The 26,679-nt window shown below is 53.9% G+C and overlaps 1 protein-coding gene across 5 annotated transcripts in view; it reads left to right on the top strand.

Annotated features, from left to right (window-relative positions):
• asic1b (acid-sensing (proton-gated) ion channel 1b) overlaps window positions 1-26,679 on the top strand; it is a 1,118,762-nt gene that overhangs the window by 875,132 nt on the left and 216,951 nt on the right. The gene's annotated exons all lie outside the window — the stretch shown is intronic.

The raw sequence follows: 26,679 nt of genomic DNA, 5'->3' as shown, positions 1-26,679 counted from the left end.
GGAACAAACCTATGGTTATTTCTTATCGGGGACAGCACCGAGGCTCCCGTCTTTCCCCTATGCCGTCTCCACTACCCCCAAATTTTCAATGTAGCCACCACCACCGGGCCTGTGGTGTATTTCTTCGGTGAGAACGGCAACGGTGCCGTCACCATAGCTTGTAGGCTAGTCCCACTGCAGGATGCCCTCTCCAATCTCTTCCACGCCGCTCCCTCCTCTTCTCCCATCCACTGACACACCATTGAGATATTGGCGGCCCAGTAGTACTCACTTAGGCTCGGTAGTGCCAACCCCCCCCCCTGTCCCTACTACGCTGCAAAAATCCCCTCCTCACTCTCGGGGTCTTCCCGGCCCACACAAAACTCATAATACTCTTCTCGATTCTTTTGAAAAAAGCCTTCGTGACCACCACCGGGAGGCACTGAAACACAAAAAGGAATCTCGGGAGGACCACCATTTTAACCGCCTGCTCCCTCCCTGCCAGTGACAGGGACACCATGTCCCATCTCTTAAAGTCCTCCTCCATCTGATCCACCAACCGCGTTAAATTAAGCCTATGTAATGTACCCCAATTCTTGGCTATCTGGATCCCCACGTACCGAAAGTCCCTTGTTACCTTCCTCAACGGTAAATCCTCTATTTCTCTGCTCTGCTCCCCTGGATGCACCACAAACAACTCACTTTTCCCCATGTTCAATTTATACCCTGAAAAATCCCCAAACTCCCCAAGTATCCGCATTATCTCTGGCATTCCCTCCGCCGGGTCCGCCACATATAGCAACAAATCATCCGCATACAGAGATACCCGGTGTTCTTCTCCTCCCCTGAGTACTCCCCTCCACTTCCTGGAACCCCTCAGTGCCATGGCCAGGGGTTCAATCGCCAGTGCAAACAATAACGGGGACAGAGGACATCCCTGCCTCGTCCCTCTATGGAGCCGAAAATAATCAGACCCCCGTCCATTCGTGACCACGCTCGCCATCGGGGCCCTATATAGCAACTGTACCCATCTGATATACCCGTCCCCAAAGCCAAATCTCCTCAGCACCTCCCACAAATAATCCCACTCCACTCTATCAAATGCTTTCTCGGCATCCATCGCCACCACTATCTCCGCTTCCCCCTCTGGTGGGGGCATCATCATTACCCCTAGCAGCCTCCGTATATTTGTATTTAGCTGTCTCCCCTTCACAAACCCAGTTTGGTCCTCATGAACCACCCCCGGGACACAATCCTCTATCCTCGTTGCCATTACCTTGGCCAGAATCTTAGCGTCTACGTTCAGGAGGGAAATAGGCCTATAGGACCCGCATTGCAGCGGGTCTTTTTCCTTCTTTAGGAGGAGCGATATCGTTGCCTCAGACATAGTCGGGGGCAGCTGCCCCCTTTCCCTAGCCTCATTAAAGGTTCTCATCAGTAGCGGGGCCAGCAAGTCCATATATTTCCTATAGAATTCAACTGGGAATCCGTCTGGTCCCGGGGCCTTCCCTGCCTGCATGCTCCCAATCCCTTTCACTACTTCCTCCGTCTCAATCTGTGCTCCCAGTCCCGCCCTCTCCTGCTCCTCCACCTCAGGAAATTCCAGCTGATCCAGAAAGCACATCATTCTCTCCTTCCCATCCGGGGGCTGAGCTTCATATAATCTTTCATAAAATGCCTTGAACACTCCATTCACTCTCTCCGCTCCCCGCTCCATCTCTCCCTCCTCATCTCTCACCCCTCCTATCTCCCTCGCTGCTCCCCTTTTCCTCAGTTGGTGGGCCAGCAACCTGCTCGCCTTCTCCCTATATTCGTACTGTACACCCTGTGCCTTCCTCCATTGTGCCTCTGCATTACCCGTAGTCAACAAGTCAAATTCTACATGTAGCCTTTGCCTTTCCCTGTACAGTCCCTCCTCCGGTGCCTCCGCATATTGTCTGTCCACCCTCAGAAGTTCTTTCAACAACCGCTCCCTTTCCCTACCCTCCTGCTTTCCTTTATGTGCCCTAATAGATATCAGCTCCCCTCTAACCACTGCCTTCAGCGCCTCCCAGACCACTCCCACCCGAACCTCCCCATTATCATTGAGTTCCAAGTACCTTTCAATACACCCCCTCACCCTTAAACACACCCCCTCATCTGCCAATAATCCCATGTCCATTCTCCAGGGTGAACGATGTTCTTTTTCCTCCCCTATCTCCAGATCCACCCAATGTGGAGCGTGATCAGAAATAGCTATAGCCGTGTACTCCGTCCCCGTCACCTTCGGGATCAGTGCCCTTCCCAAAACAAAAAAGTCTATCCGTGAATAAACTTTGTGGACAAAGGAGAAAAACGAAAACTGCTTACTCCTAGGTCTACTAAATCTCCAGGGGTCTACTCCTCCCATCTGCTCCATAAAGTCCTTAAGCACCCTAGCTGCAGCCGGCCTCCTTCCGGTCCTGGACCTCGATCTGTCCAGCCCTGGGTCCAGCACCGTATTAAAATCTCCACCCATTACCAACTTCCCCACCTCTAGGTCCGGGATTCGTCCTAACATACGCCTCATAAAGTTGGTATCATCCCAGTTCGGGGCATACACGTTCACTAAGACCACCGCCTCCCCTTGCAATTTGCCACTCACCATCACGTATCTGCCCCCACTATCCGCCACTATGGTCTTTGCCTCAAACATTACCCGCTTCCCCACTAGTATAGCTACCCCCCTGTTTTTTGCGTCTAGCCCCGAATGAAACACCTGCCCCACCCATCCTTTGCGTAGTCTGACCTGGTCTATCAGTTTCAGATGCGTCTCCTGCAGCATAACCACATCTGCCTTAAGTTTCTTTAGGTGTGCGAGTACCCGTGCCCTCTCTATCGGCCCGTTCAGCCCTCTCACATTCCACGTGATCAGCCGGGTTGGGGGGCTCTTTACCCCCCCCCTTGTCGACTAGCCATCTCCTTTTTCAATCCAGCTCCTCACCCGGTTCCCACGTAGCCGTATCTCCCCCCAACGGCGCCCTCCCGCCCCGACCACCCCACCCCATACCAGCTCCCCCTTCTCCCCAGCAGCAGCAACCCAGTCAACCCACCCCCCCCGCTAGATCCCTCACTAGCGTAATTGCACCCCCCATGTTGCTCCCAAAAGTCAGCAAACTCTGGCCAACCTCGGCTTCCCCCCGTGACCTCGGCTCCCACTGTGCGAGGCCCCCTCCTTCCTGCTTCCCTGTTCCCGCCATGATTACCATAGCGCGGGAACAAAGCCCATTTGGCCCCGCCCCCAATGGCCGGCGCCCCCAGCTCCTCCTCCTCCCTCCCCCCCCCCTCCCCCACGACATGGGGAAGAGAGAAAAGTTACAGGGTCGCAGGATTAACAACTTGGGAAATCATCTTTTCCCCCTCTTCACCCCACATATTCGCCCCACCACTTTGTCCCAAACGTTCTTTTTCTAGCCCGCTTATTCCAGTTTCTCCTCGACAATAAATGTCCACGCCTCTTCTGCCGTTTCAAAGTAGTGGTGTTTCCCTTGATGTGTGACCCACAGTCTTGCCGGCTGCAGCATTCCAAATTTAACCTTCCTTTTGTGCAGCACCGCCTTGGCCCGATTAAAGCTTGCCCTCCTTCTCGCCACCTCCGCACTCCAATCTTGATATACGCGGATCACCGCGTTCTCCCACCTACTGCTCCGAGTTTTCTTCGCCCATCTGAGGACCATCTCTCTGTCCTTATATCGGAGAAATCTCACAACTATGGCTCGAGGAATTTCTCCAGCCCTCGGTCTTCGCGCCATAACTCGATAGGCTCCCTCCACCTCCAACAGACCCGTCGGGGCCTCCGATCCCATTAACGAGTGCAGCATCGTGCTCACATATGCCCCGACGTCCGCCCCTTCTGGAAGACCAAGAATCCTTAAATTCTTCCTCCTCGCATTATTCTCCAGCACCTCCAGCCTTTCCACACACCTTTTGTGTTGTGCCTCGTGCATCTCTGTCTTCACCACCAGGCCCTGTATGTCGTCCTCATTCTCAGCAGCCTTTGCCTTCACGACCCGAAGCTCCTGCTCCTGGGTCTTTTGCTCCTCCTTTAGCCCTTCAATCTCCTGTAATATCGGGGCCAACAGCTCCTTCTTCATCTCCTTTTTAAGTTCTTCCACGCAACGCCGCAGGAACTCTTGTTGGTCAGGGCCCCATATTAAACTGCCTCCTTCCGACGCCATCTTGGTTTTTGCTTGCCTTCCTGGCCGCTGCTCTAGAGGATCCACCACAATCCGGCTACTTTCCTCTCCTTTTTCCATCCGTGTCCAGGGGGGATTCCCTTCTGGTTTACCGCACAGTGTTTTTAGCCGTTAAAATTGCCGTTGGGGCTCCTATTAAGAGCCCAAAAGTCCGTTCCACCGGGAGCTGCCGAAACGTGCGACTTAGCTGGTCATCGCCGCACCCGGAAGCGCTCTGGGCTGTCTTGAGAATGTGATCAGGGGCGAGATTCTCCGACCCCCGCCGGGTCGGAGACTCGCCGGGGGCTGGCGTGAATCCCGCCCCCGCTGGTTGCCGAATTCTCCACCACCGGATATTCGGCAGGGGTGGGAATCGCGCCGCGCCAGTTGGCGGTCTCCCCCCCCCCCGCGATTCTCCGGCCCGGATGGGCTGAAGTCCCGCCGCTAAAATGCCTGTCCCGCCGGCGTAGATTAAACCACCTACCTTACCGGCGGGACAAGGTGGCGCGGGCGGGCTCCAGGGTCCTGGGGGGGCGCGGGGCGATCTGGCCCCGGGGGGTGCCCCCACGGTGGCCTGGTCCGCGATCGGGGCCCAGCGAGCCGCGGGCGGGCCTGTGCCGTGGGGGCATTCTTTCCCTTCCGCCTTCGCCACGGTCTCCACCATGGCAGAGGCGGAAGAGACTCTCTCCACTGCGCATGAGCGGGAATGCCGTCAGCGGCTGCTGACGCTCCCGCGCATGCGCCGTCCGGAGATGTCATTTCCGCGCCAGCTGGCGGGGCACCAAAGGCCTTTTCCGCGGGGCGGAAATTTGTCCGGCGCGGGCCTAGCCCCTTAAGGTTGGGGCTCGGCCCCCAAAGATGCGGAGCATTCCGCACCTTTGGGGCGGCGCGATGCCCGACTGATTTGCGCCGTTTTGGGCGCCAGTCGGCGGACATCGCGCCGTTTCCAGAGAATTTCGCCCCAAGTGTGTTTTTAAAAGGTCACCTCTCTCTTTTCTTCATTCACCCTGAAGAATGGAGAGGCAATGGAAAGGGTGCAGAGAAGGTTTATATGGGTGAGACTAGAAATAATAATAAACGCTTATTGTCACAAGTAGGCTTCAATGAAGTTACTGTGAAAAGCCCCTAGTCGCCACATTCCGGCACCTGTTCGGGGAGGCCGGTACGGGAATTGAACCCGCGCTGCTGGCATTGTCCTGCATTACAAGCCAGCTGTTTTGCCCACTGTGCTAAACCATGTCACTGAGCTGTGCAAAGAATAAATTTGCTGAAGGTAAAGACAACCTTCTGAAACATTCCTTCACTGTATACAATTATTGGAGTCAACAGAGCATACACACCAGCTGGACTGGGCTGAATGGCCTGTTTCTGTACTGTACACCATTTGTCATCTTTTTTTAAGTATAAATTTAGAGTACCCAATTATTTTTTCCCCAATTAAGGGGCAATTTAGCATGGCCAATCCACCTAACCAGCACATCTTTGGGTTGTGGGGGTGAAACCCACGCAAACACGGGGAGAATGTGCAAACTCCACACGGACAGTGACCCAGAGCCGGGATCGAACCTCGGCGCCGTGAGGCAACAGGGCTAACCACTGCACCACCGTGCTGCCCTATCATATGTCATCTTATGAAATTTGTTTCACAAAATCATTTGGTGTCAAATAAGGGTTTAACTCTGTAGCGATTGGTTAACAAGCCTATTTCTATCAGTGCAAGTGGTGGTTAAAAGGCCCAGAATACATAACAAAACTGAAAAGAGCAAAGGAAAAGATATTAGTAACATCGAGCTCTGAATTTAAGGGCATATAGAATGTGGAGGATGGAAAGAATAAGGGAGATGCGTGAAGGCATTCCAGTTTTGATGTTCTGGTAAAGAGTGCTGGATGAAAATTATTAAAGAGTAAAAGGGAGAGTTTTTTTTGAAAGGGCCTGGTAAACACTTCAAGTCATTAGAAGATTTCTCTGACAATCAACAACCTCCCTGAAGAAGCAACAGTACAAATATTGTCCAGAGGGAAAAGCGGCCATCTTTGCTGCCCACTAGGGCAAGCGGCCATCTTTTCTGCCCTCGGACAAGCGGTCATATTTTCTGCCCATGAGGACAAGCGGCCACTTTTTCTGCCCAAAGGGACAAGCGGTCATATTTTCTGCCCACAAGGATGAGCGGCCATCTTTTCTGCCCACAAGGACAAGTGGCCATCTTTTCACGCCACGAGGACGAACGGCCATCTTTTCTGCCCACAAGGATGAGCGGCCATCTTTTCTGCCCACAAGGACAAGCGGCCATCTTTTCTGCCCACAAGGACAAGCAGCCATCTTTTCTGCCCACAAGGACAAGCAGCCATATTTTTTGCCCACGAGGTCATGCGGCCATCCTTTCTGCCCACGAGGACGAATGGCCATCTTTTTTGTCCACGAGGACAGGCGGCCATCTTTTCTGCCCACGAGGACAAGCGGCCATCTTTTCCGCCCACGAGGACAGGTGGCCATCTTTTCTGCCCACAGGGACAGGCGGTCATCATTTCTGCCCTTGAGAACAGGCGCCCGATCGTTTCTGCCCACGAGCTGGCTGAGTGGCACAACTCGCCCATACATGACAACAGTGTGAATTTGCAATTGCTGGCCTGTGGGGAAGCCCTAGAAAGAAATGTCACCATCGTGTCGTGAACACAACAGCTTTCGCGATATTGCAACGGGGACAACACTTCAAAATGGCTTTATTAACTTAAAAACCCGTCGGGACATCCTGAGATTGTGAAAGGGGAGAAATGCAAGTCTTTCCTTCAAGTCATCCTTTGAAGTTCAAATTTCCTGGCAGCAATAAAAACTGCTCAACGCTATAAGCCGGGAAATATGCGAAGCAACCAGACGCCCAGGCAACATTTCAGATCCGTGTTTTGAGACGTTTCTGCAAGAAAAGTATACCCGAAGGTGAATTGAAATTAAGTCTTCACTTTTAGTACACTGCTAACTGCTCCTTTCCACTTGAACGCTATATGAGTTTTTCTTCACCGTTTTGTGTCCCACCTGACCAGAGTTATCAACCATTACTCACGGGCAGCATGGTAGCATTGTGGATAGCACAATTGCTTTACAGCTCCAGGGTCCCAGGTCCGATTCCGGCTTGGGTCACTGTCTGTGCGGAGTCTGCACGTCCTCCCCGTGTGTGCGTGGGTTTCCTCCGGGTGCTCCGGTTTCCTCCCACAGTCCAAAGATGTGCAGGTTAGGTGGATTGGCCATGATAAATTGCCCTTAGTGTCCAAAATTGCCCTTAGTGTTGGGTGGGGTTACTGGGTTATGGGGATAGGGTGGAGGTGTTGACCTTGGGTAGGGTGCTCTTTCCAAGAGCCGGTGCAGACTCGATGGGCCGAATGGCCTCCTTCTGCACTGTAAATTCTATGATTACTCATTTATACCTCCAGGCTCCCATAAGAACTATTTTCTGCTTAGAATATCAGCAAAGCTTTGCTTGTCAAGCACTTTCTGTTCTTAATTGAATCATTTGGGGAGACAGAACCAGAGAATAGATCAATCCCGCGTGCATCCACAAGATGGCTGCATTTATTTAGCCCCTTTCATGTTTTTAGTGCATCTCAAAGTGCTTTACAGCCAAGGATCTACTTTTAAAATGTTGTCGCTCCTGTCGTGCAGTAAATGTGGCAGCTAAGTTGCACGCAGAAATCTCACACCAATGCAATGGGACCATATTTGGGGCAGCACGGTAGCACAGTGGTTAGCACAGTTGTTTCACAGCTCCAGGGTCTCAGGTTCGATTCCTGGCTTGGGTGACTGTCTGTGCGGAGTCTGCACGTTCTCCCCGTGTCTGCGTGGGTTTCCTCCGGGTGCTCCGGTTTCCTCCCACAGTCCAAAGATGTGCAGGTTAGGTGGATTGGCCATGTTAAATTGCCCTTAGTGTCCAAAAAAGGTTAAGTGGGGGTTACTGGGTTACGGGGATAGGGTAGATACGTGGGCTTGAGTAGGGTGCTCTTTGTAAGGGCCGGTGCAGACTCGATGGGCCCAATGGCCCCCTTCTGCACTGTAAATTCTATAATGATATAATCTGTTTTTGGTTCCATTGGGGTAAACAATGGAGGGTACACCAAGGAGACGCCACACCAGACAGCCTCTTGGCATCCTTCTGTCAAGTGAGACAATGGTTTGCACATTAGTGGTCAACTCTGTGTTAAGCATCGCCTGGTGTTGCTCACTTTGGCATGGCACAATCTGTGCTCCATTTGCTGCTGTGAAGGACACCTGGTCAGCTCTCAACAGTGGCTAGAATTCTGGACCAAAGCCATAACTATTTTCAAGTTGAGTGGTAATATAAGAAATAGGGCTTGGTTATTTTATAAACAAACTTTATTAACACAAAAGAAAAGAAACCAATCTTTAAAATTTCCAACTACAACTCTAACACTAACAGATTACATATAGTTTCTTAACCTTAACACGCCAGTTCCCATTAAACAGCACTTTACAGAACTTGCCGCTCTCATGCCACTCACACCGGAAGACAAAGGCAATGCTTGCATTTACAAAGCAATTTTTCTTCTGTCGTTCTGAACCCTTTTCCAAAGCCTGCCTTGGTGGCAACTTTCATGGCCTCTCTCGGTTGACCGATTTCCTAATATCTCCGTCATGTAACCTGCAGAGGAAGACAGTGGGCTGAGAAGGTGCACGATTGACTGGCCTCTGTTTTCTCTGGACCTTCTTCTTGGCCAGCCAAGCTTTTCGTTCCCACTTGGCTCTTCCAAAGCCCTTCCAAACAGTCCAGAGGTCATGGCCTTTGGCAACTGTCTCCCAGTTGTCTGTGCCAATGTCTGCCATCTTGATATCTCATTTGCAGGTGTCATTGAAGTAGCGGTGTGGACGCCCGCGAGGTTGTGATATCGTGGCCAGTTCACTGTACAAAAGGTCCTTGGGTATACAGCCGAAGAACGCGGCCAAGGAAGCGCAGACATTGTTGACGAAGGAATGAGTGTAGGCTGTTGGAATGAACATGGGAGCTCCTCTGCACTTCTTCAGAATAGGGCCATGGGATCTTTGGACTAACCGAGCCAAAGTTGATACAGTAGCGTTTGTGAGTAGATAAGGCCCCCCTCCCCCAATTCTCTGTACGTTGGAAAGTAGGGACTTGGTGAAGTGTACAGAGGAATATGCAACATGGAAAGATTTCTTTTAAACATATTTTCATAAGCCTGACAGTCTTCTGTAACGTGTTTGAAGTATTCATTAACTTTGACACATCGTCCAAAACAATGTTGTCTGGAAACCCATGGGTGGAGAAGATATTCTGTCACACTTTTTTCTTCTCTTTTTTTTTATTTTTCCAATTAAGGGGCAATTTAGCGTGGCCAATCCACCTACCCTGCACATCTTTGGGTTGTGGGGGTGGAACCCACGCAGACACGGGGAGAATGTGAAAACTCCACACGGACAGTGACCCAGAGCCGGGATCGAAGATGGGACCTCGGCGCCGTGAGGCAGCAGTGCTAACCACTGCGCCACCGTGCCACACTTTTCTGTCACACTTCTATCACAGTCCCAGCAGTCACAGTGTGAAGTCTGGTAACTTCTAACCACCTTGAATAGTAATTCACTGTGACGAGGTTTGCTTTTCCTCGAAAGTCGAAGAGATCTTGTCCCAATCAGTTCCAAGGCCTATCTGGAAAACTCGACGGTAATAAAGCTTCTGTGGGTGGCTGGCGATTAATTGCAGAAGTATGGCATGACAAGACAAAGAGCGGACAAGATTCAGCGGACAAATGTCAACGTCATCTTTTGGCGCCATTTTGATCGACCCCCCCCCATCCGAATTTTTCTGAGGCCCATGGGAAACCCCCCCACCCCCCCCGCCCCTCAATTGGCAAGGTCCCCCCCGGACCCAACCCCTGGCAGTGCTAACCTGGCATCCTGGCCATGCCACCCAAGCACCCTGACAGTGCCAGGGTGGCACTATCAGGATGCCCAGGTGGCACTGCCAGGCCGACAGTGCCAAGGTGCCAGCTGCAAGTGAAAGTGCCAGGGTACCACCCTGCCCTGTCCCCGACCACCCGGAGGTCCCCAATGGCCTGTGAGACCCCCCCTGAGGTGCCGTTACGCCTGGCCTATGTTTGTGCGGACCAGTGCTAAAGGGCGCCCTGGTGAAAACTCGCAGGCACGGCTGTTGAGTCCCGGGCGCTGGGTGAATCCGGTATCCGGGTATTTAAATGAGGATTAGGCCCAGTGAGCGTGAGATCCAGATCGTACCGGCCGGAGCGAGCCGGGTGAGTCGCAATCGGCTGGCGCGGAGCACAATTTGGGACTCTCGCGCGATTCACCAGTTGTGCCACGTGCAAAGGCGTCGCTGAATCATGCTCATAGTCTTGAATTGTCTTTGAAATGCCTGACCACCGCACAGATTGATGTGCACCATCTCTACATCACTAATACCAAGTGACCACCAGAGATTCTCTGAAGAATCTCCCCCCTCATATTCTTGGGCATTACCAGGTGAGGGTTGAGTACTACAAGGTCCTCTACTGTTGTTTGATGTTTCCTCTGTTTGTGGTACTTTTATAAGAGCTGGTCATTCGGACAACACTTTGACCAACCTTGTTGGCAAAATGTCGTAACCCGGGAATACTCCACATCTTCCTTTTGTGCTTTCCTGATTTCTGGCAGTTTTGTTTCTGAGGCTGACAGGGCGTTAGCTCGGACTGTCTCTGGTAGATTTCTTCAAAACAACTTTGCTTGCACTTTATCCATGATAAAATCTGAGGTAAGTACATCTGTCTTGCGTGCTGACTATTCCATCTGCTCTCTCGCGTCGCTGTGCCCATGACTGCTGTTGTCACTGTTACATCGCGATACACCTCACAATATCATGACAGTAATCATGAACCTGCTATGCTGCTGGGCGCAAGTGGGATGGAGGGGCAGGGGGGGGGGGGGGGGGGGTGCTGGCGGCAGGGGGGAATTGGTTAAATTACTAAAATATGCACGTACTTTGGATGGCTGGCTTCAATCCACCAACTCCTCGGTTTCCTGAGTCCACAATTGAATCTGCAAAACTGGTTAACTTTGAGATGCCCAGTCTCATTAAAATTTCAACTGGCCTCCTGGGAGTGAGTTGTCCCTTCCGTGTATTACTCAGGCGGGGATTGTGCTTGGAAAACAGGCATGATGTGGGCACCTTTCTGTACTATGGCGTCCTGCATTCTGAGACTTGACCATTTTTCTACATTCTGCTCAAGAAATGTCTGAAGTCCATGGGGGGGATTCTCCATTGGCTAACGCAAAAATCGGGAATCGCGATTGGGCAGAGAATAGCTTCCGACGGCAAAATTGCGATGGGCGTCGATTTGACGCCAAATCGCAATTCTCTGTCACGTCTACAGCGGTGTAAATGCGGTCCGGATGCACGTACAGTAGTCACTGTTTGCATATCATTAGCGGGCCTGAGCCAGTATTCTCCGGGGCCTCCGGGATGCTCCGCCTCCGATGGGCGGAGTTCCTGACGGCGAGGGTCACTTGGGCTTTTAGAAGCCGTGAAACCGGCGCCGTGGCTGCTGAGGGAGAGAGAGGGGGGACGGAGAGTGACCAACATCGCCATAGTTTGCTGACAGGCGTGTCGCTGGCTGGGGGGCTTCTGCCAGGGCCGGGGGGCTTCTGACAGGGCCGGGGGGAGTAGCGGGAGGGGGTGGACTGTGGGGTCAGAGTGGACGGGCACGAAACACCATTGCCGCAGCCGGCAAGGCAGCCATGCAGCTGCGCACACCGTTGACTGCCCGCTGGGAGCTTAGGGCCACGGGTCGTATAGGTGTGTCCCACCCCCCCCCGCAGGGCACCCCCTGGGTGCACTCTGGCCCCAGCCGGCCCATCAGCTGTCTGGGCGCCATTCAGCCCAACCTGTGCTGGGGTGAGTGTGTGTGGGGAGTGTAATGTGTATGTGCGGCTGGGGTGAGTGTGTGTGGGGAGTGTAATGTGTGTGTTTGGCTGGGATGAGTGTGTGTGGGGAGTGTATTGTGTGTGTGTGGCTGGGATGAGTGTGTGTGGGGAGTGTAATGTGTATGTGCGGCTGGGGTGAGTGTGTGTGGGGAGTGTAATGTGTGTGTGCGGCTGGGATGAGTGTGTGTGGGGAGTGTAATGTGTGTGTGCGGCTGGGATGAGTGTGTGTGGGGAGTGTAATGTGTGTGTGCGGCTGGGATGAGTGTGTGTGGGGAGAGTAATTTGTGTGTGCGGCTGGGGTGAGTGTGTGTGGGGAGTGTAATGTGTGTGTGGCTGGGATGAGTGTGTGTGGGGGAGTGTAATGTGTGTGTGCGGCTGGGATGAGTGTGCGTGGGGAGTGTAATGTGTATGTGCGGCTGGGATGAGTGTGTGTGGCGAGTGTAATGTGCATGTGCGGCTGGGATGAGTGTGTGTGGGGGAGTGTAATGTGTGTGTGTGGCTGGGATGAGTGTGCGTGGGGAGTGTAATGTGTATGTGCGGCTGGGATGAGTGTGTGTGGGGAGTGTAATGTGCATGTGCGGCTGGGATGAGTGTGCGTGGGGAGTGTAATGTGTATGTGTGGCTGGGATGAGTGTGTGTGGGGAGTGCAATGCGTGTGTGCGGCTGGGATGAGTGTGTGTGGGGAGTGTAATGTGTGTGTGCGGCTGGGATGAGTGTGTGTGGGGGAGTGTAATGTGTGTGCGGCTGGGATGAGTGTGTGTGGGGAGTGCAATGCGTGTGTGTGGCTGGGATGAGTGTGTGTGGGGAGTGTAATGTGTATGTGCGGCTGGGATGAGTGTGCGTGGGGAGTGTAATGTGTATGTGTGGCTGGGATGAGTGTGTGTGGGGGAGTGTAATGTGTGTGTGTGGCTGGGATGAGTGTGTGTGGGGAGTGTAATGTGTGTGTGTGGCTGGGATGAGTGTGTGTGGGGAGTGTAATGTGTGTGTGTGGCTGGGATGAGTGTGTGTGGGGAGTGTAATGTGTGTGTGGCTGGGATGAGTGTGTGTGGGGGAGTGTAATGTGTGTGTGCGGCTGGGATGAGTGTGCGTGGGGAGTGTAATGTGTATGTGCGGCTGGGATGAGTGTGTGTGGCGAGTGTAATGTGCATGTGCGGCTGGGATGAGTGTGTGTGGGGGAGTGTAATGTGTGTGTGTGGCTGGGATGAGTGTGCGTGGGGAGTGTAATGTGTATGTGCGGCTGGGATGAGTGTGTGTGGGGAGTGTAATGTGCATGTGCGGCTGGGATGAGTGTGCGTGGGGAGTGTAATGTGTATGTGTGGCTGGGATGAGTGTGTGTGGGGAGTGCAATGCGTGTGTGCGGCTGGGATGAGTGTGTGTGGGGAGTGTAATGTGTGTGTGCGGCTGGGATGAGTGTGTGTGGGGGAGTGTAATGTGTGTGCGGCTGGGATGAGTGTGTGTGGGGAGTGCAATGCGTGTGTGTGGCTGGGATGAGTGTGTGTGGGGAGTGTAATGTGTATGTGCGGCTGGGATGAGTGTGCGTGGGGAGTGTAATGTGTATGTGTGGCTGGGATGAGTGTGTGTGGGGGAGTGTAATGTGTGTGTGTGGCTGGGATGAGTGTGTGTGGGGAGTGTAATGTGTGTGTGTGGCTGGGATGAGTGTGTGTGGGGAGTGTAATGTGTGTGTGTGGCTGGGATGAGTGTGTGTGGGGAGTGTAATGTGTATGTGCGGCTGGGATGAGTGTGCGTGGGGAGTGTAATGTGTATGTGTGGCTGGGATGAGTGTGTGTGGGGAGTGTAACGTGAATGTCCGGCTGGGATGAGTGTGTGTGGGGAGTGTAATGTGCGTGAGCGGCTGGTATGAGTATGTGTGGGGGAGCGTAATGTGTGTGTGTGGCTGGGATGAGTGTCTGTGCGGAGTGTAATGTGTATGTGCGGCTGGAGTGAGTGTGTGTGGGGAGTGTAATGTGTGTGTGCGGCTGGGATGAGTGTGTGTGGGGAGTGTATTGTGTGTGTGTGGCTGGGATGAGTGTGTGTGGGGAGTGTAATGTGTATGTGCGGCTGGGGTGAGTGTGTGTGGGGAGTGTAATTTGTGTGTGCGGCTGGGGTGAGTGTGTGTGGGGAGTGTAATGTGTGTGTGCGGCTGGGATGAGTGTGTGTGGGGAGTGTAATGTGTGTGTGCGGCTGGGATGAGTGTGTGTGGGGAGAGTAATTTGTGTGTGCGGCTGGGGTGAGTGTGTGTGGGGAGTATAATTTGTGTGTGGCTGGGATGAGTGTGTGTGGGGGAGTGTAATGTGTGTGTGCGGCTGGGATGAGTGTGCGTGGGGAGTGTAATGTGTATGTGCGGCTGGGGTGAGTGTGTGTGGCGAGTGTAATGTGCATGTGCGGCTGGGATGAGTGTGTGTGGGGGAGTGTAATGTGTGTGTGTGGCTGGGATGAGTGTGCGTGGGGAGTGTAATGTGTATGTGCGGCTGGGATGAGTGTGTGTGGGGAGTGTAATGTGCATGTGCGGCTGGGATGAGTGTGCGTGGGGAGTGTAATGTGTATGTGTGGCTGGGATGAGTGTGTGTGGGGAGTGCAATGCGTGTGTGCGGCTGGGATGAGTGTGTGTGGGGAGTGTAATGTGTGTGTGTGGCTGGGATGAGTGTGTGTGGGGAGTGTAATGTGTGTGTGTGGCTGGGATGAGTGTGTGTGGGGAGTGTAATGTGTATGTGCGGCTGGGATGAGTGTGCGTGGGGAGTGTAATGTGTATGTGTGGCTGGGATGAGTGTGTGTGGGGAGTGTAACGTGAATGTCCGGCTGGGATGAGTGTGTGTGGGGAGTGTAATGTGCGTGAGCGGCTGGTATGAGTATGTGTGGGGGAGCGTAATGTGTGTGTGTGGCTGGGATGAGTGTCTGTGCGGAGTGTAATGTGTATGTGTGGCTGGGATGAGTGTGTGTGGGGAGTGTAATGTGTATGTGAGGCTGGGATGAGTGTGTGTGGGGAGTGTAATGTGTATGTGAGGCTGGGATGAGTGTTTGTGGGGAGTGTAATGTGTGTGTACGGCTGGGATGAGTGTGTGTGGGGAGTGTAATGTGTATGTGCGGCTGGGATGAGTGTGTGTGGGGAGTGTAGTGTGGATGTGAGGCTGGGATGAGTGTGTGTGGGGAGTGTAATGTGTGTGTGTGGCTGGGATGAGTGTGTGTGGGGAGTGTAATGTGTGTGTGCGGCTGGGATGAGTGTGTGTGGGGAGTGTAATGTGTATGTGCGGCTGGGATGAGTGTGTGTGGGGGAGTGTAATGTGTATGTGGCTGAGATGAGTGTGTGTGGGGAGTGTAATGTGTGTGTGCGGCTGGGATGAGTGTGTGTGGGGAGTGTAACGTGTATGTGCGACTGGGATGAGTGTGTGGGGAGTGTAATGTGTATGTGCGGCTGGGATGAGTGTGTGGGGAGTGCAATGTGTGTGTGTGGCTGGGAAGAGTGTGTGTGGGGAGTGTAATGTGTGTGTGCGGCTGGGGTGAGTGTTTGTGGGGAGTGTAATGTGTATGTGCGGCTGGGATGAGTGTGTGGGGAGTGCAATGTGTGTGTGTGGCTGGTATGAGTGTGTGTGGGGAGTGTAATGTGTGTGTGTGGCTGGGATGAGTGTGTGGGGAGTGCAATGTGTGTGTGTGGCTGGGATGAGTGTGTGTAGGCAGTGTAATGTGTGTGTGCGGCTCGGGTGAGTGTTTGTGGGGAGTGTAATGTGTATGTGCGGCTGGGATGAGTGTGTGGGGAGTGTAATGTGTGTGTGTGGCTGGGATGAGTGTGTGGGGAGTGCAATGTGTGTGTGTGGCTGGGATGAGTGTGTGTAGGGAGTGTAATGTGTGTGTGCGGCTCGGGTGAGTGTTTGTGGGGAGTGTAATGTGTATGTGCGGCTGGGATGAGTGTGTGGGGAGTGCAATGTGTGTGTGCGGCTGGGATGAGTGTGTGGGGAGTGTAATGTGTATGTTCGGCTGGGATGAGTGTGTGTGCGGAGTGTAATGTGTATGTGAGGCTGGGATGAGTGTGTGTGGGGAGTGTAATGTGTGTGTGGCTGAGATGAGTGGGTGTGGGGAGTGTAATGTGTGTGTGCGGCTGGGATGAGTGTGTGTGGGGAGTGTAATGTGTATGTGCGGCTGGGATGAGTGTGTGGGGAGTGTAATGTGTGTGTGCGGCTGGGATGAGTGTGTGTGGGGAGTGAAATGTGTGTGTGCGGCTGGGATGAGTGTGTGTGGGGAGTGTAATGTGTGTGTGCGGCTGGGATGAGTGTGTGGGGAGTGCAATGTGTGTGTGTGGCTGGGATGAGTGTGTGGGGAGTGCAATGTGTGTGTGTGGGGAGTGTAATGTGTATGTGCGGCTGGGATGAGTGTGTGTGGGGAGTGTAATGTGTGTGTGCGGCTGGGGTGAGTGTTTGTGGGGAGTGTAATGTGCGTGTGTGGCTGGGATGAGTGTGTGTGGGGAGTGTAATGTGTGTGTGGCTGGGATGAGTGTGTGTGGGGAGTGTAATGTGTATGTGCGGCTGGGTAGAGTGTGTGTGGGGAGTGTAATGTGTGTGTGCGGCTGGGATGAGTGTGTGGGGAGTGTAATGTGTATGTGCGGCTGGGATGAGTGTGTGTGGAGTGTGTAATGTGTGTGTGCGGCTGGGATGAGTGTGTGGGGAGTGTAATGTGTGTGTGCGGCTGGGATGAGTGTGTGTGGGGAGTGTAATGTGTGTATGTGGCTGGGATGAGTGTGTGTGGGGAGTGTAATGTGTATGTGCGGCTGGGATGAGTGTGTGTGGGGAGTGTAATGTGTGTGTGCGGCTGGGATGAGTGTGTGTGGGGAGTGTAATGTTTGTGTGCGGCTGGGATGAGTGTGTGTGGGGAGTGTAATGTGTGTATGTGGCTGGGATGAGTGTGTGTGGGGAGTGTAATGTGTATGTGCGGCTGGGGTGAGTGTGTTTGGGGAGTGTAATGTGTGTGTGCGGCTGGGATGAGTGTGTGTGGGGAGTGTAATGTGTGTGTGCGGCTGGGATGAGTGTGTGTGGGGAGTGTAATGTGTGTGTGCGGCTGCGATGAGTGTGTGGGGAGTGTAATGTGTGTGTGCGGCTGGGATGAGTGTGTGTGGGGAGTGTAATGTGTGTGTGCGGCTGGGATGAGTGTGTGTGGGGAGTGTAATGTGTGTGTGCGGCTGGGATGAGTGTGTGTGGGGAGTGTAATGTGCATGTGTGGCTGGGATGAGTGTGTGTGGGGAGTGTAATGTGTGTGTGCGGCTGGGGTGAGTGTGTGTGGGGAGTGTAATGTGTGTGTGCGACTGGGATGAGTGTGTGTGGGGAGTGTAATGTGTGTGTGCGGCTGGGATGAGTGTGTGTGGGGAGTGTAATGTGTGTGTGCGGCTGGGATGAGTGTGTGTGGGGAGTGTAATGTGTGTGTGCGGCTGGGATGAGTGTGTGTGGGGAGTGTAATGTGTGTGTGCGGCTGGGATGAGTGTGTGTGGGGAGTGTAATGTGTGTGTGCGGCTGGGATGAGTGTGTGTGGGGAGTGTAATATGTGTGTGCGGCTGGGGTGAGTGTGTGTGGGGAGTGTAATGCGTGTGTGTGGTTGGGATGAGCGTGTGTGGGGAGTGTAATGTGTGTGTGCGGCTGGCATGAGTGTGTGTGGGGAGTGTAATGTGTGTGTGTGGCTGGGATGAGTGTGTGTGGGGGAGTGTAATGTGTGTGTACTGCTGGGATGAGAGTGTGTGGGGAGTGTAATGTGTGTGCGCGGCTGGGATGAGTGTGTGGGGAGTGTAATGTGTGTGTGTGGTTGGGATGAGTGTGTGTGGGGAGTGTAATGTGTATGTGCGGCTGGGATGTGTGTGTGTGGGGAGTGTAATATGTATGTGCGGCTGGGATGAGTGTGTGTGGGGAGTGTAATGTGTGTGTGCGGCTGGGATGAGTGTGTGTGCGGGAGTGTAATGTTATGTGCGGCTGGGATGAGTGTGTGTGGGGAGTGTAATGTGTGTGTGCGGCTGGGATGAGTGTGTGTGGGGAGTGTAATGTGTGTGTGCGGCCGGGGTGAGTGTGTGTGGGGAGTGTAATGTGTGTGTGCGGCTGGGATGAGTGTGTGTGGGGAGAGTAATGTGTGTGTGCGGCTGGGATGAGTGTGTGTGGGGAGTGTAATGTGTGTGTGCGGCTGGGATGAGTGTGTGGGGAGTGTAATGTGTGTGTGAGGTTGGGATGAGTGTGTGTGGGGAGTGTAATGTGTATGTGCGGCTGGGATGTGTGTGTGTGGGGAGTGTAATGTGTATGTGCGGCTGGGATGAGTGTGTGTGGGGAGTGTAATGTGTGTGTGCGGCTGGGATGAGTGTGTGTGGGGGAGTGTAATGTTATGTGCGGCTGGGATGAGTGTGTGTGGGGAGTGTAATGTGTGTGTGCGGCTGGGATGAGTGTGTGTGGGGAGTGTAATGTGTGTGTGCGGCTGGGGTGAGTGTGTGTGGGGAGTGTAATGTGTGTGTGCGGCTGGGATGAGTGTGTGTGGGGAGTGTAATGTGTGTGTGCGGCTGGGATGAGTGTGTGTGGGGAGTGTAATGTGTGTGTGCGGCTGGGATGAGAGTGTGTGGGGAGTGTAATGTGTGTGTGCGGCTGGGATGAGTGTGAGTGGGGAGTGTAATGTGTGTGTGAGCCTGGGATGAGTGTGTGTGGCGAGTGTAATGTGTGTGTGCGGCTGGGATGAGTGTGTGTGGCGAGTGTAATGTGTGTGTGCGGCTGGGATGAGTGTGTGTGGGAGTGTAATGTGTGTGTGCGGCTGGGATGAGTGTGTGTGGGGAGTGTAATGTGTATGTGCGGCTGGGATGAGTGTGTGTGGGGAGTGTAATGTGTATGTGTGGCTGGGTTGAGTGTGTGTGGGGAGTGTAATGAGTGTGTGCGGCTGGGATGAGTGTGTGTGGGGAGTGTAATGTGTGTGTGCGGCTGGGGTGAGTGTGTGTGGGGAGTGTAATGTGTGTGTGCGGCTGGGATGAGTGTGTGTGGGGAGTGTAATGTGTGTGTGCGGCTGGGGTGAGTGTGTGTGGGGAGTGTAATGTGTGTGTGCGGCTGGGGTGAGTGTGTGTGGGGAGTGTAATGTGTGTGTGCGGCTGGGATGAGTGTGTGTGGGGAGTGTAATGTGTGTGCGGCTGGGATGAGTGTGTGTGGGGAGTGTAATGTGTATGTGCGGCTGGGATGAGTGTGTGTGGGGAGTGTAATGTGTGTGCTCGGCTGGGATGAGTGTGTGTGGGGAGTGTAATGTGTGTGTGCGGCTGGGATGAGTGTGTGTGGGGAGTGTAATGTGTGTGTGCGGCTGTGATGAGTGTGTGTGGAGAGTGTAATGTGTGTGTGCGGCTGGGATGAGTGTGTGTGGGGAGTGTAATGTTTGTGTGCGGCTGGGATGAGTGTGTGTGGGGAGTGTAATGTGTGTGTGCGGCTGGGATGAGTGTGTGTGGGGAGTGTAATGTGTGTGTGCGGCTGGGATGAGTGTGTGTGGGGAGTGTAATGTGTGTGTGCGGCTGGGATGAGTGTGTGTGGAGAGTGTAATGTGTGTGTGCGGCTGGGATGAGTGTGCGTGGGGAGTGTAATGTGTGTGTGTGGTTGGGATGAGCGTGTGTGGGGAGTGTGATGTGTGTGTGCGGCTGGGATGAGTGTGTGTGGGGAGTGCAATGTGTGTGTGTGGCTGGGATGAGTGTGTGTGGGGGAGTGTAATGTGTGTGTACTGCTGGGATGAGAGTGTGTGGGGAGCGTAATGTGTGTGTGTGGTTGGGATGAGTGTGTGTGGGGAGTGTAATGTGTATGTGCGGCTGGGATGTGTGTGTGTGGGGAGTGTAATGTGTGTGTGCGGCTGGGATGAGTGTGTGTGGGGAGTGTAATGTGTATGTGCGGCTGGGATGTGTGTGTGTGGGGAGTGTAATGTGTATGTGCGGCTGGGATGAGTGTGCGTGGGGAGTGTAATGTGTGTGTGCGGCTGGGATGAGTGTGTGTGGGGGAGTGTAATGTTATGTGCGGCTGGGATGAGTGTGTGTGGGGAGTGTAATGTGTGTGTGCGGCTGGGATGAGTGTGTGTGGGGAGTGTAATGTGTGTGTGCGGCTGGGGTGAGTGTGTGTGGGGAGTGTAATGTGTGTGTGCGGCTGGGATGAGTGCGTGTGGGGAGTGTAATGTGTGTGTGCGGCTGGGATGAGTGTGTGTGGGGAGTGTAATGTGTGTGTACGGCTGGGATGAGTGTGTGGGGAGTGTAATGTGTGTGTGTGGTTGGGATGAGTGTGTGTGGGGAGTGTAATGTGTATGTGCGGCTGGGATGTGTGTGTGTGGGGAGTATAATGTTTATGTGCGGCTGGGATGAGTGTGTGTGGGGAGTGTAATGTGTGTGTGCGGCTGGGATGAGTGTGTGTGGGGGAGTGTAATGTTATGTGCGGCTGGGATGAGTGTGTGTGGGGAGTGTAATGTGTGTGTGCGGCTCGGATGAGTGTGTGTGGGGAGTGTAATGTGTGTGTGCGGCTGGGGTGAGTGTGTGTGTGGAGTGTAATGTGTGTGCGCGGCTGGGATGAGTGTGTGTGGGGAGTGTAATGTGTGTGTGCGGCTGGGATGAGTGTGTGTGGGGAGTGTAATGTGTGTGTGCGGGTGGGATGAGAGTGTGTGGGGAGTGTAATGTGTGTGTGCGGCTGGGATGAGTGTGAGTGGGGAGTGTAATGTGTGTGTGCGCCTGGGATGAGTGTGTGTGGCGAGTGTAATGTGTGTGTGCGGCTGGGATGAGTGTGTATGGCGAGTGTCATGTGTGTGTGCGGCTGGGATGAGTGTGTGTGGGAGTGTAATGTGTGTGTGCGGCTGGGATGAGTGTGTGTGGGGAGTGTAATGTGCATGTGCGGCTGGGATGAGTGTGTGTGGGGAGTGTAATGTGTATGTGTGGCTGCGATGAGTGTGTGTGGGGAGTGTAATGAGTGTGTGCGGCTGGGATGAGTGTGTGTGGGGAGTGTAATGTGTGTGTGCTGCTGGGGTGAGTGTGTGTGGGGAGTGTAATGTGTGTGTGCGGCTGGGATGAGTGTGTGTGGGGAGTGTAATGTGTGTGTGCGGCTGGGGTGAGTGTGTGTGGGGAGTGTAATGTGTGTGTGCTCCTGGGATGAGTGTGTGTGGGGAGTGTAATGTGTGTGTGGCTGGGGTGAGTGTGTGTGGGGAGTGTAATGTGTGTGTGCGGCTGGGATGAGTGTGTGTGGGGAGTGTAATGTGTGTGTGGGGCTGGGATGAGTGTGTGTGGGGAGTGTAATGTGTGTGTGCGGCTGGGATGAGTGTGTGTGGGGAGTGTAATGTGTGTGTGCGGCTGGGATGAGTGTGTGTGGGGAGTGTAATGTGTGTGTGCGGCTGGGGTGAGTGTGTGTGGGGAGTGTAATGTGTATGTGCGGCTGGGATGAGTGTGTGTGGGGAGTGTAATGTGTGTGTGCGGCTGGGGTGAGTGTGTGTGGGGAGTGTAATGTGTATTTGCGGCTGGGGTGAGTGTGTGTGAGGAGTGTAATGTGTGTGTGTGGCTGGGGTGAGTGTGTGTGGGGAGTGTAATGTGTGTGTGTGGCTGGGATGAGTGTGTGTGGGGGTGTGTAATGTGTGTGTGCGGCTGGGATGAGTGTGTGTGGGGAGTGTAATGTGTATTTGCGGCTGGGGTGAGTGTGTGTGAGAAGTGTAATGTGTGTGTGTGGCTGGAATGAGTGTGTGTGGGGAGTGTAATGTGTGTGTGCGGCTGGGATGAGTGTGTGTGGGGAGTGTAATGTGTGTATGCGGCTGGGATGAGTGTGTGTTGGGAGTGTAATGTGTGTGTGCGGCTGGGATGAGTGTGTGTGGGGAGTGTAATGTGTGTGTGTGGCTGGGATGACTGCGTGGGGAGTGTAATGTGTGTGTGCGGCTGGGATGAGTGTGTTTGGGGAGGGTAATGTGTGTGTGCGGCTGGGATGAGTGTGTGTGGGGAGTGTAATGTGTGTGTGTGGCTGGGGTGAGTGTGTGTGGGGAGTGTAATGTGTATGTGTGGCTGGGATGAGTGTGAGTGGGGAGTGTAATGTGTGTGTGTGGCTGGGATGAGTGTGTGTGGGGAGTGTAATGTGTATGTGTGGCTGGGATGAGTGTGTGTGGGGAGTGTAATGTGTGTGTGTGGCTGGGGTGAGTGTGAGTGGGGAGTGTAATGTGTGTGTGTGGCTGGGATGAGTGTGTGTGGGGAGTGTAATGTGTATGTGTGGCTGGGATGAGTATGAGTGGGGAGTGTAATGTGTGTGTGTGGCTGGGATGAGTGTGTGTGGGGAGTGTAATGTGTATGTGTGGCTGGGATGAGTGTGTGTGGGGAGCGTAATGTGTGTGTGCGGCTGGGATGAGTGTGTGTGGGGAGTGTAATGTGTGTGTGTGGCTGGGGTGAGTGTGTGTGGGGAGTGTAATGTGTATGTGTGGCTGGGATGAGTGTGAGTGGGGAGTGTAATGTGTGTGTGTGGCTGGGATGAGTGTGTGTGGGGAGTGTAATGTGTGTGTGTGGCTGGGGTGAGTGTGAGTGGGGAGTGTAATGTGTGTGTGTGGCTGGGATGAGTGTGTGTGGGGAGTGTAATGTGTGTGTGCGGCTGGGATGAGTGTGTGTGGGGAGTGTAATGTGTGTGTGCGGCTGGGATGAGTGTGTGTGGGGAGTGTAATGTGTGTGTGTGGCTGGGATGAGTGTGTGTGGGGAGTGTAATGTGTGTGTGTGGCTGGGGTGAGTGTGAGTGGGGAGTGTAATGTGTGTGTGCGGCTGGGATGAGTGTGTGTGGGGAGTGTAATGTGTGTGTGTGGCTGGGGTGAGCGTGTGTGGGGGAGTGTAATGTGTGTGTGTGGCTGGGATGAGTGTGTGTGGGGAGTGTAATGTGTGTGTGTGGCTGGGATGAGTGTGTGTGGGGAGTGTAATGTGTGTGTGCGGCTGGGGTGAGTGTGTGTGGGGAGTGTAATGTGTGTGTACGAATGGGATGAGTGTGTGTGGGGAGTGTAATGTGTGTGTGTGGCTGGGATGAGTGTGTATGGGGAGTGTAATGTGTGTGTGTGGCTGGGATGAGTGTGTGTGGGGAGTGTAATGTGTGTGTGCGGCTGGGATGAGTGTGTGTGGGGTGTGTAATGTGTGTGTGTGGCTGGGATGAGTGTGTGTGGGGAGTGTAATGTGTGTGTGTGGCTGGGATGAGTGTGTGTGGGGAGTGTAATGTGTGTGTGGCTGGGGTGAGTGTGGGTGGGAAGTGTAATGTGTGTGTGCGGCTGGGATGAGTGTGTGTGCCGAGTGTAATGTGTGTGTGCGGCTGGGATGAGTGTGTGTGGGGAGTGTAATGTGTGTGTGCGGCTGGGGTGCGTGTGTGTGGGGAGTGTAATGTGTGTGTGCGGTTGGGATGAGTGTGAGTGGAGAGTGTAATGTGTGTGTGCGGCTGGGATGAGTGTGTGTGGGGAGTGTAATGTGTGTGTGTGGCTGGGATGAGTGTGTGTGGGGAGTGTAATGTGTGTGTGCGGCTGGGATGAGTGTGTGTGGGGAGTGTAATGTGTGTGTGCGGCTGGGATGAGTGTGTGTGGGGAGTGTAATGTGTGTGTGTGGCTGGGATGAGTGTGTGTGGGGAGTGTAATGTGTGTGTGTGGCTGGGGTGAGTGTGAGTGGGGAGTGTAATGTGTGTGTGCGGCTGGGATGAGTGTGTGTGGGGAGTGTAATGTGTGTGTGTGGCTGGGGTGAGCGTGTGTGGGGGAGTGTAATGTGTGTGTGTGGCTGGGATGAGTGTGTGTGGGGAGTGTAATGTGTGTGTGTGGCTGGGATGAGTGTGTGTGGGGAGTGTAATGTGTGTGTGCGGCTGGGGTGAGTGTGTGTGGGGAGTGTAATGTGTGTGTACGAATGGGATGAGTGTGTGTGGGGAGTGTAATGTGTGTGTGTGGCTGGGATGAGTGTGTATGGGGAGTGTAATGTGTGTGTGTGGCTGGGATGAGTGTGTGTGGGGAGTGTAATGTGTGTGTGCGGCTGGGATGAGTGTGTGTGGGGTGTGTAATGTGTGTGTGTGGCTGGGATGAGTGTGTGTGGGGAGTGTAATGTGTGTGTGTGGCTGGGATGAGTGTGTGTGGGGAGTGTAATGTGTGTGTGGCTGGGGTGAGTGTGGGTGGGAAGTGTAATGTGTGTGTGCGGCTGGGATGAGTGTGTGTGCCGAGTGTAATGTGTGTGTGCGGCTGGGATGAGTGTGTGTGGGGAGTGTAATGTGTGTGTGCGGCTGGGGTGCGTGTGTGTGGGGAGTGTAATGTGTGTGTGCGGTTGGGATGAGTGTGAGTGGAGAGTGTAATGTGTGTGTGCGGCTGGGATGAGTGTGTGTGGGGAGTGTAATGTGTATCTGCGGTTGGGATGAGTGTGTGTGGGGAGTGTAATGTGTGTGTGTGGCTGGGATGAGTGTGTGTGGGGAGTGTAATGTGTGTGTGTCGCTGGGATGAGTGTGTGTGGGGAGTGTAATGTGTGTGTGTGGCTGGGATGAGTGTGTGTGGGGAGTGTAATGTGTGTGTGTGGCTGGGATGAGTGTGTGTGGGGAGTGTAATGTGTGTGTGCGGCTGGGATGAGTGTGTGTGGGGAGTGTAATGTGTGTGTGTCGATGGGATGAGTGTGTGTGGGGAGTGTAATGTGTGTGTGTGGCTGGGATGAGTGTGTGTGGGGAGTGTAATGTGTATGTCTGGCTGGGGTGAGTGTGTGTGGGGAGTGTAATGTGTGTGTCTGGCTGGGGTGAGTGTGTGTGGGGGAGTAATGTGTGTGTGTGGCTGGGATGAGTGTGTGTGGGGAGTGTAATGTGTATGTCTGGCTGGGGTGAGTGTGTGTGGGGAGTGTAATGTGTATGCCTGGCTGGGGTGAGTGTGTGTGGGGGAGTGTAATGTGTGTGTGTGGCTGGGATGAGTGTATGTGGGGAGTGTAATGTGTATGTCTGGCTGGGGTGAGTGTGTGTGGGGAGTGTAATGTGTATGTCTGGCTGGGGTGAGTGTGTGTGGGGAGTGTAATGTGTATGTCTGGCTGGGGTGAGTGTGTGTGGGGGAGTGTAATGTGTGTGTGTGGCTGGGATGAGTGTGTGTGGGGAGTGTAATGTGTGTGTGCGGCTGGGGTGAGTGTGTGTGGGGACTGTAATGTGTGTGTGTGGCTGGGGTGAGTGTGTGTGGGGAGTGTAATGTGTGTGTGCGGCTGGGGTGAGTGTGTGTGGGGAGTGTAATGTGTGTGTGCGGCTGGGGTGAGTGTGTGTGGGGAGTGTAATGTGTGTGTGCGGCTGGGGTGAGTGTGTGTGGGGAGTGTAATGTGTGTGTGTGGCTGGGATGAGTGTGTGTGGGGAGTGTAATGTGTGTGTGCGGCTGGGATGAGTGTGTGTGGGGAGAGTAATGTGTGTGTGGGGCTGGGGTGAGTGTGTGTGGGGAGTGTAATGTGTATGTCTGGCTGGGGTGAGTGTGTGTGGGGAGTGTAATGTGTGTGCGCGGCTGGGATGAGTGTGTGTGGGGAGTGTAATGTGTGTGTGGGGCTGGGGTGAGTGTGTGTGGGGAGTGTAATGTGTGTGTGCGGCTGGGGTGAGTGTGTGTGGGGAGTGTAATGTGTGTGTGCGGCTGGGGTGAGTGTGTGTGGGGAGTGTAATGTGTGTGTGCGGCTGGGATGAGTGTGTGTGGGGAGTGTAATGTGTGTGTGGGGCTGGGGTGCGTGTGTGTGGGGAGTGTAATGTGTGTGTGTGGCTGGGATGAGTGTGTGTGGGGAGTGTAATGTGTATGTCTGGCTGGGGTGAGTGTGTGTGGGGAGTGTAATGTGTGTGTGCGGCTGGGATGAGTGTGTGTGGGGAGTGTAATGTGTGTGTGCGGCTGGGATGAGTGTGTGTGGGGAGTGTAATGTGTGTGTGCGGCTGGGGTGAGTGTGTGTGGGGGAGTGTAATGTGTGTGTGTGGCTGGGATGAGTGTGTGTGGGGAGTGTAATGTGTGTGTGCGGCTGGGGTGAGTGTGTGTGGGGGAGTGTAATGTGTGTGTGTGGCTGGGATGAGTGTGTGTGGGGAGTGTAATGTGTGTGTGCGGCTGGGATGAGTGTGTGTGGGGAGTGTAATGTGTGTGTGTGGCTGGGGTGAGTGTGTGTGGGGGAGTGTAATGTGTGTGTGTGGCTGGGATGAGTGTGTGCGGGGAGTGTAATGTGTGTGTGCGGCTGGGATGAGTGTGTGTGGGGAGTGTAATGTGTCTGTGCGGCTGCAGCTTGTCAGCCTCCCGAGTGTCAATCACGGGCCCGGCGATTCCCGGACTGTTTCCCATTGGAATCGATTGTGTTCCCCGTGGCCCCGGTGCTGCCCCTCCACAGTCGCTGAATCGGTCCAGGCTCGGCGCCGGTTTTGCTGCCATGAAAGTCCACGAATCCTGCCTCGGCGTCAACACTCAGTCTCAGGAGCAGAGAATCCAGCCGCATATTTTGTAGTGATTCTACTTCAAGGATATAACACATAAATCAATAAAGATGAAAAATGCTATTTCTTTTGAGGAAACAAGATATTTTTGTGAGACATTCTATCAAGTGCACACAAGTACAATACAGTGAAGTGTAAACGTGTGCCTACAACTGCATCAAAATACGTGATAAAGCTTTTGCAAAGC

This window comes from Scyliorhinus torazame, chromosome X (assembly GCF_047496885.1).
Source record: "Scyliorhinus torazame isolate Kashiwa2021f chromosome X, sScyTor2.1, whole genome shotgun sequence".
Classification (NCBI taxonomy): domain Eukaryota; kingdom Metazoa; phylum Chordata; class Chondrichthyes; order Carcharhiniformes; family Scyliorhinidae; genus Scyliorhinus; species Scyliorhinus torazame.
The sequence above is the reverse complement of the archived record's forward strand: the minus strand, read 5'-3'. Positions and strand labels throughout refer to the sequence as shown.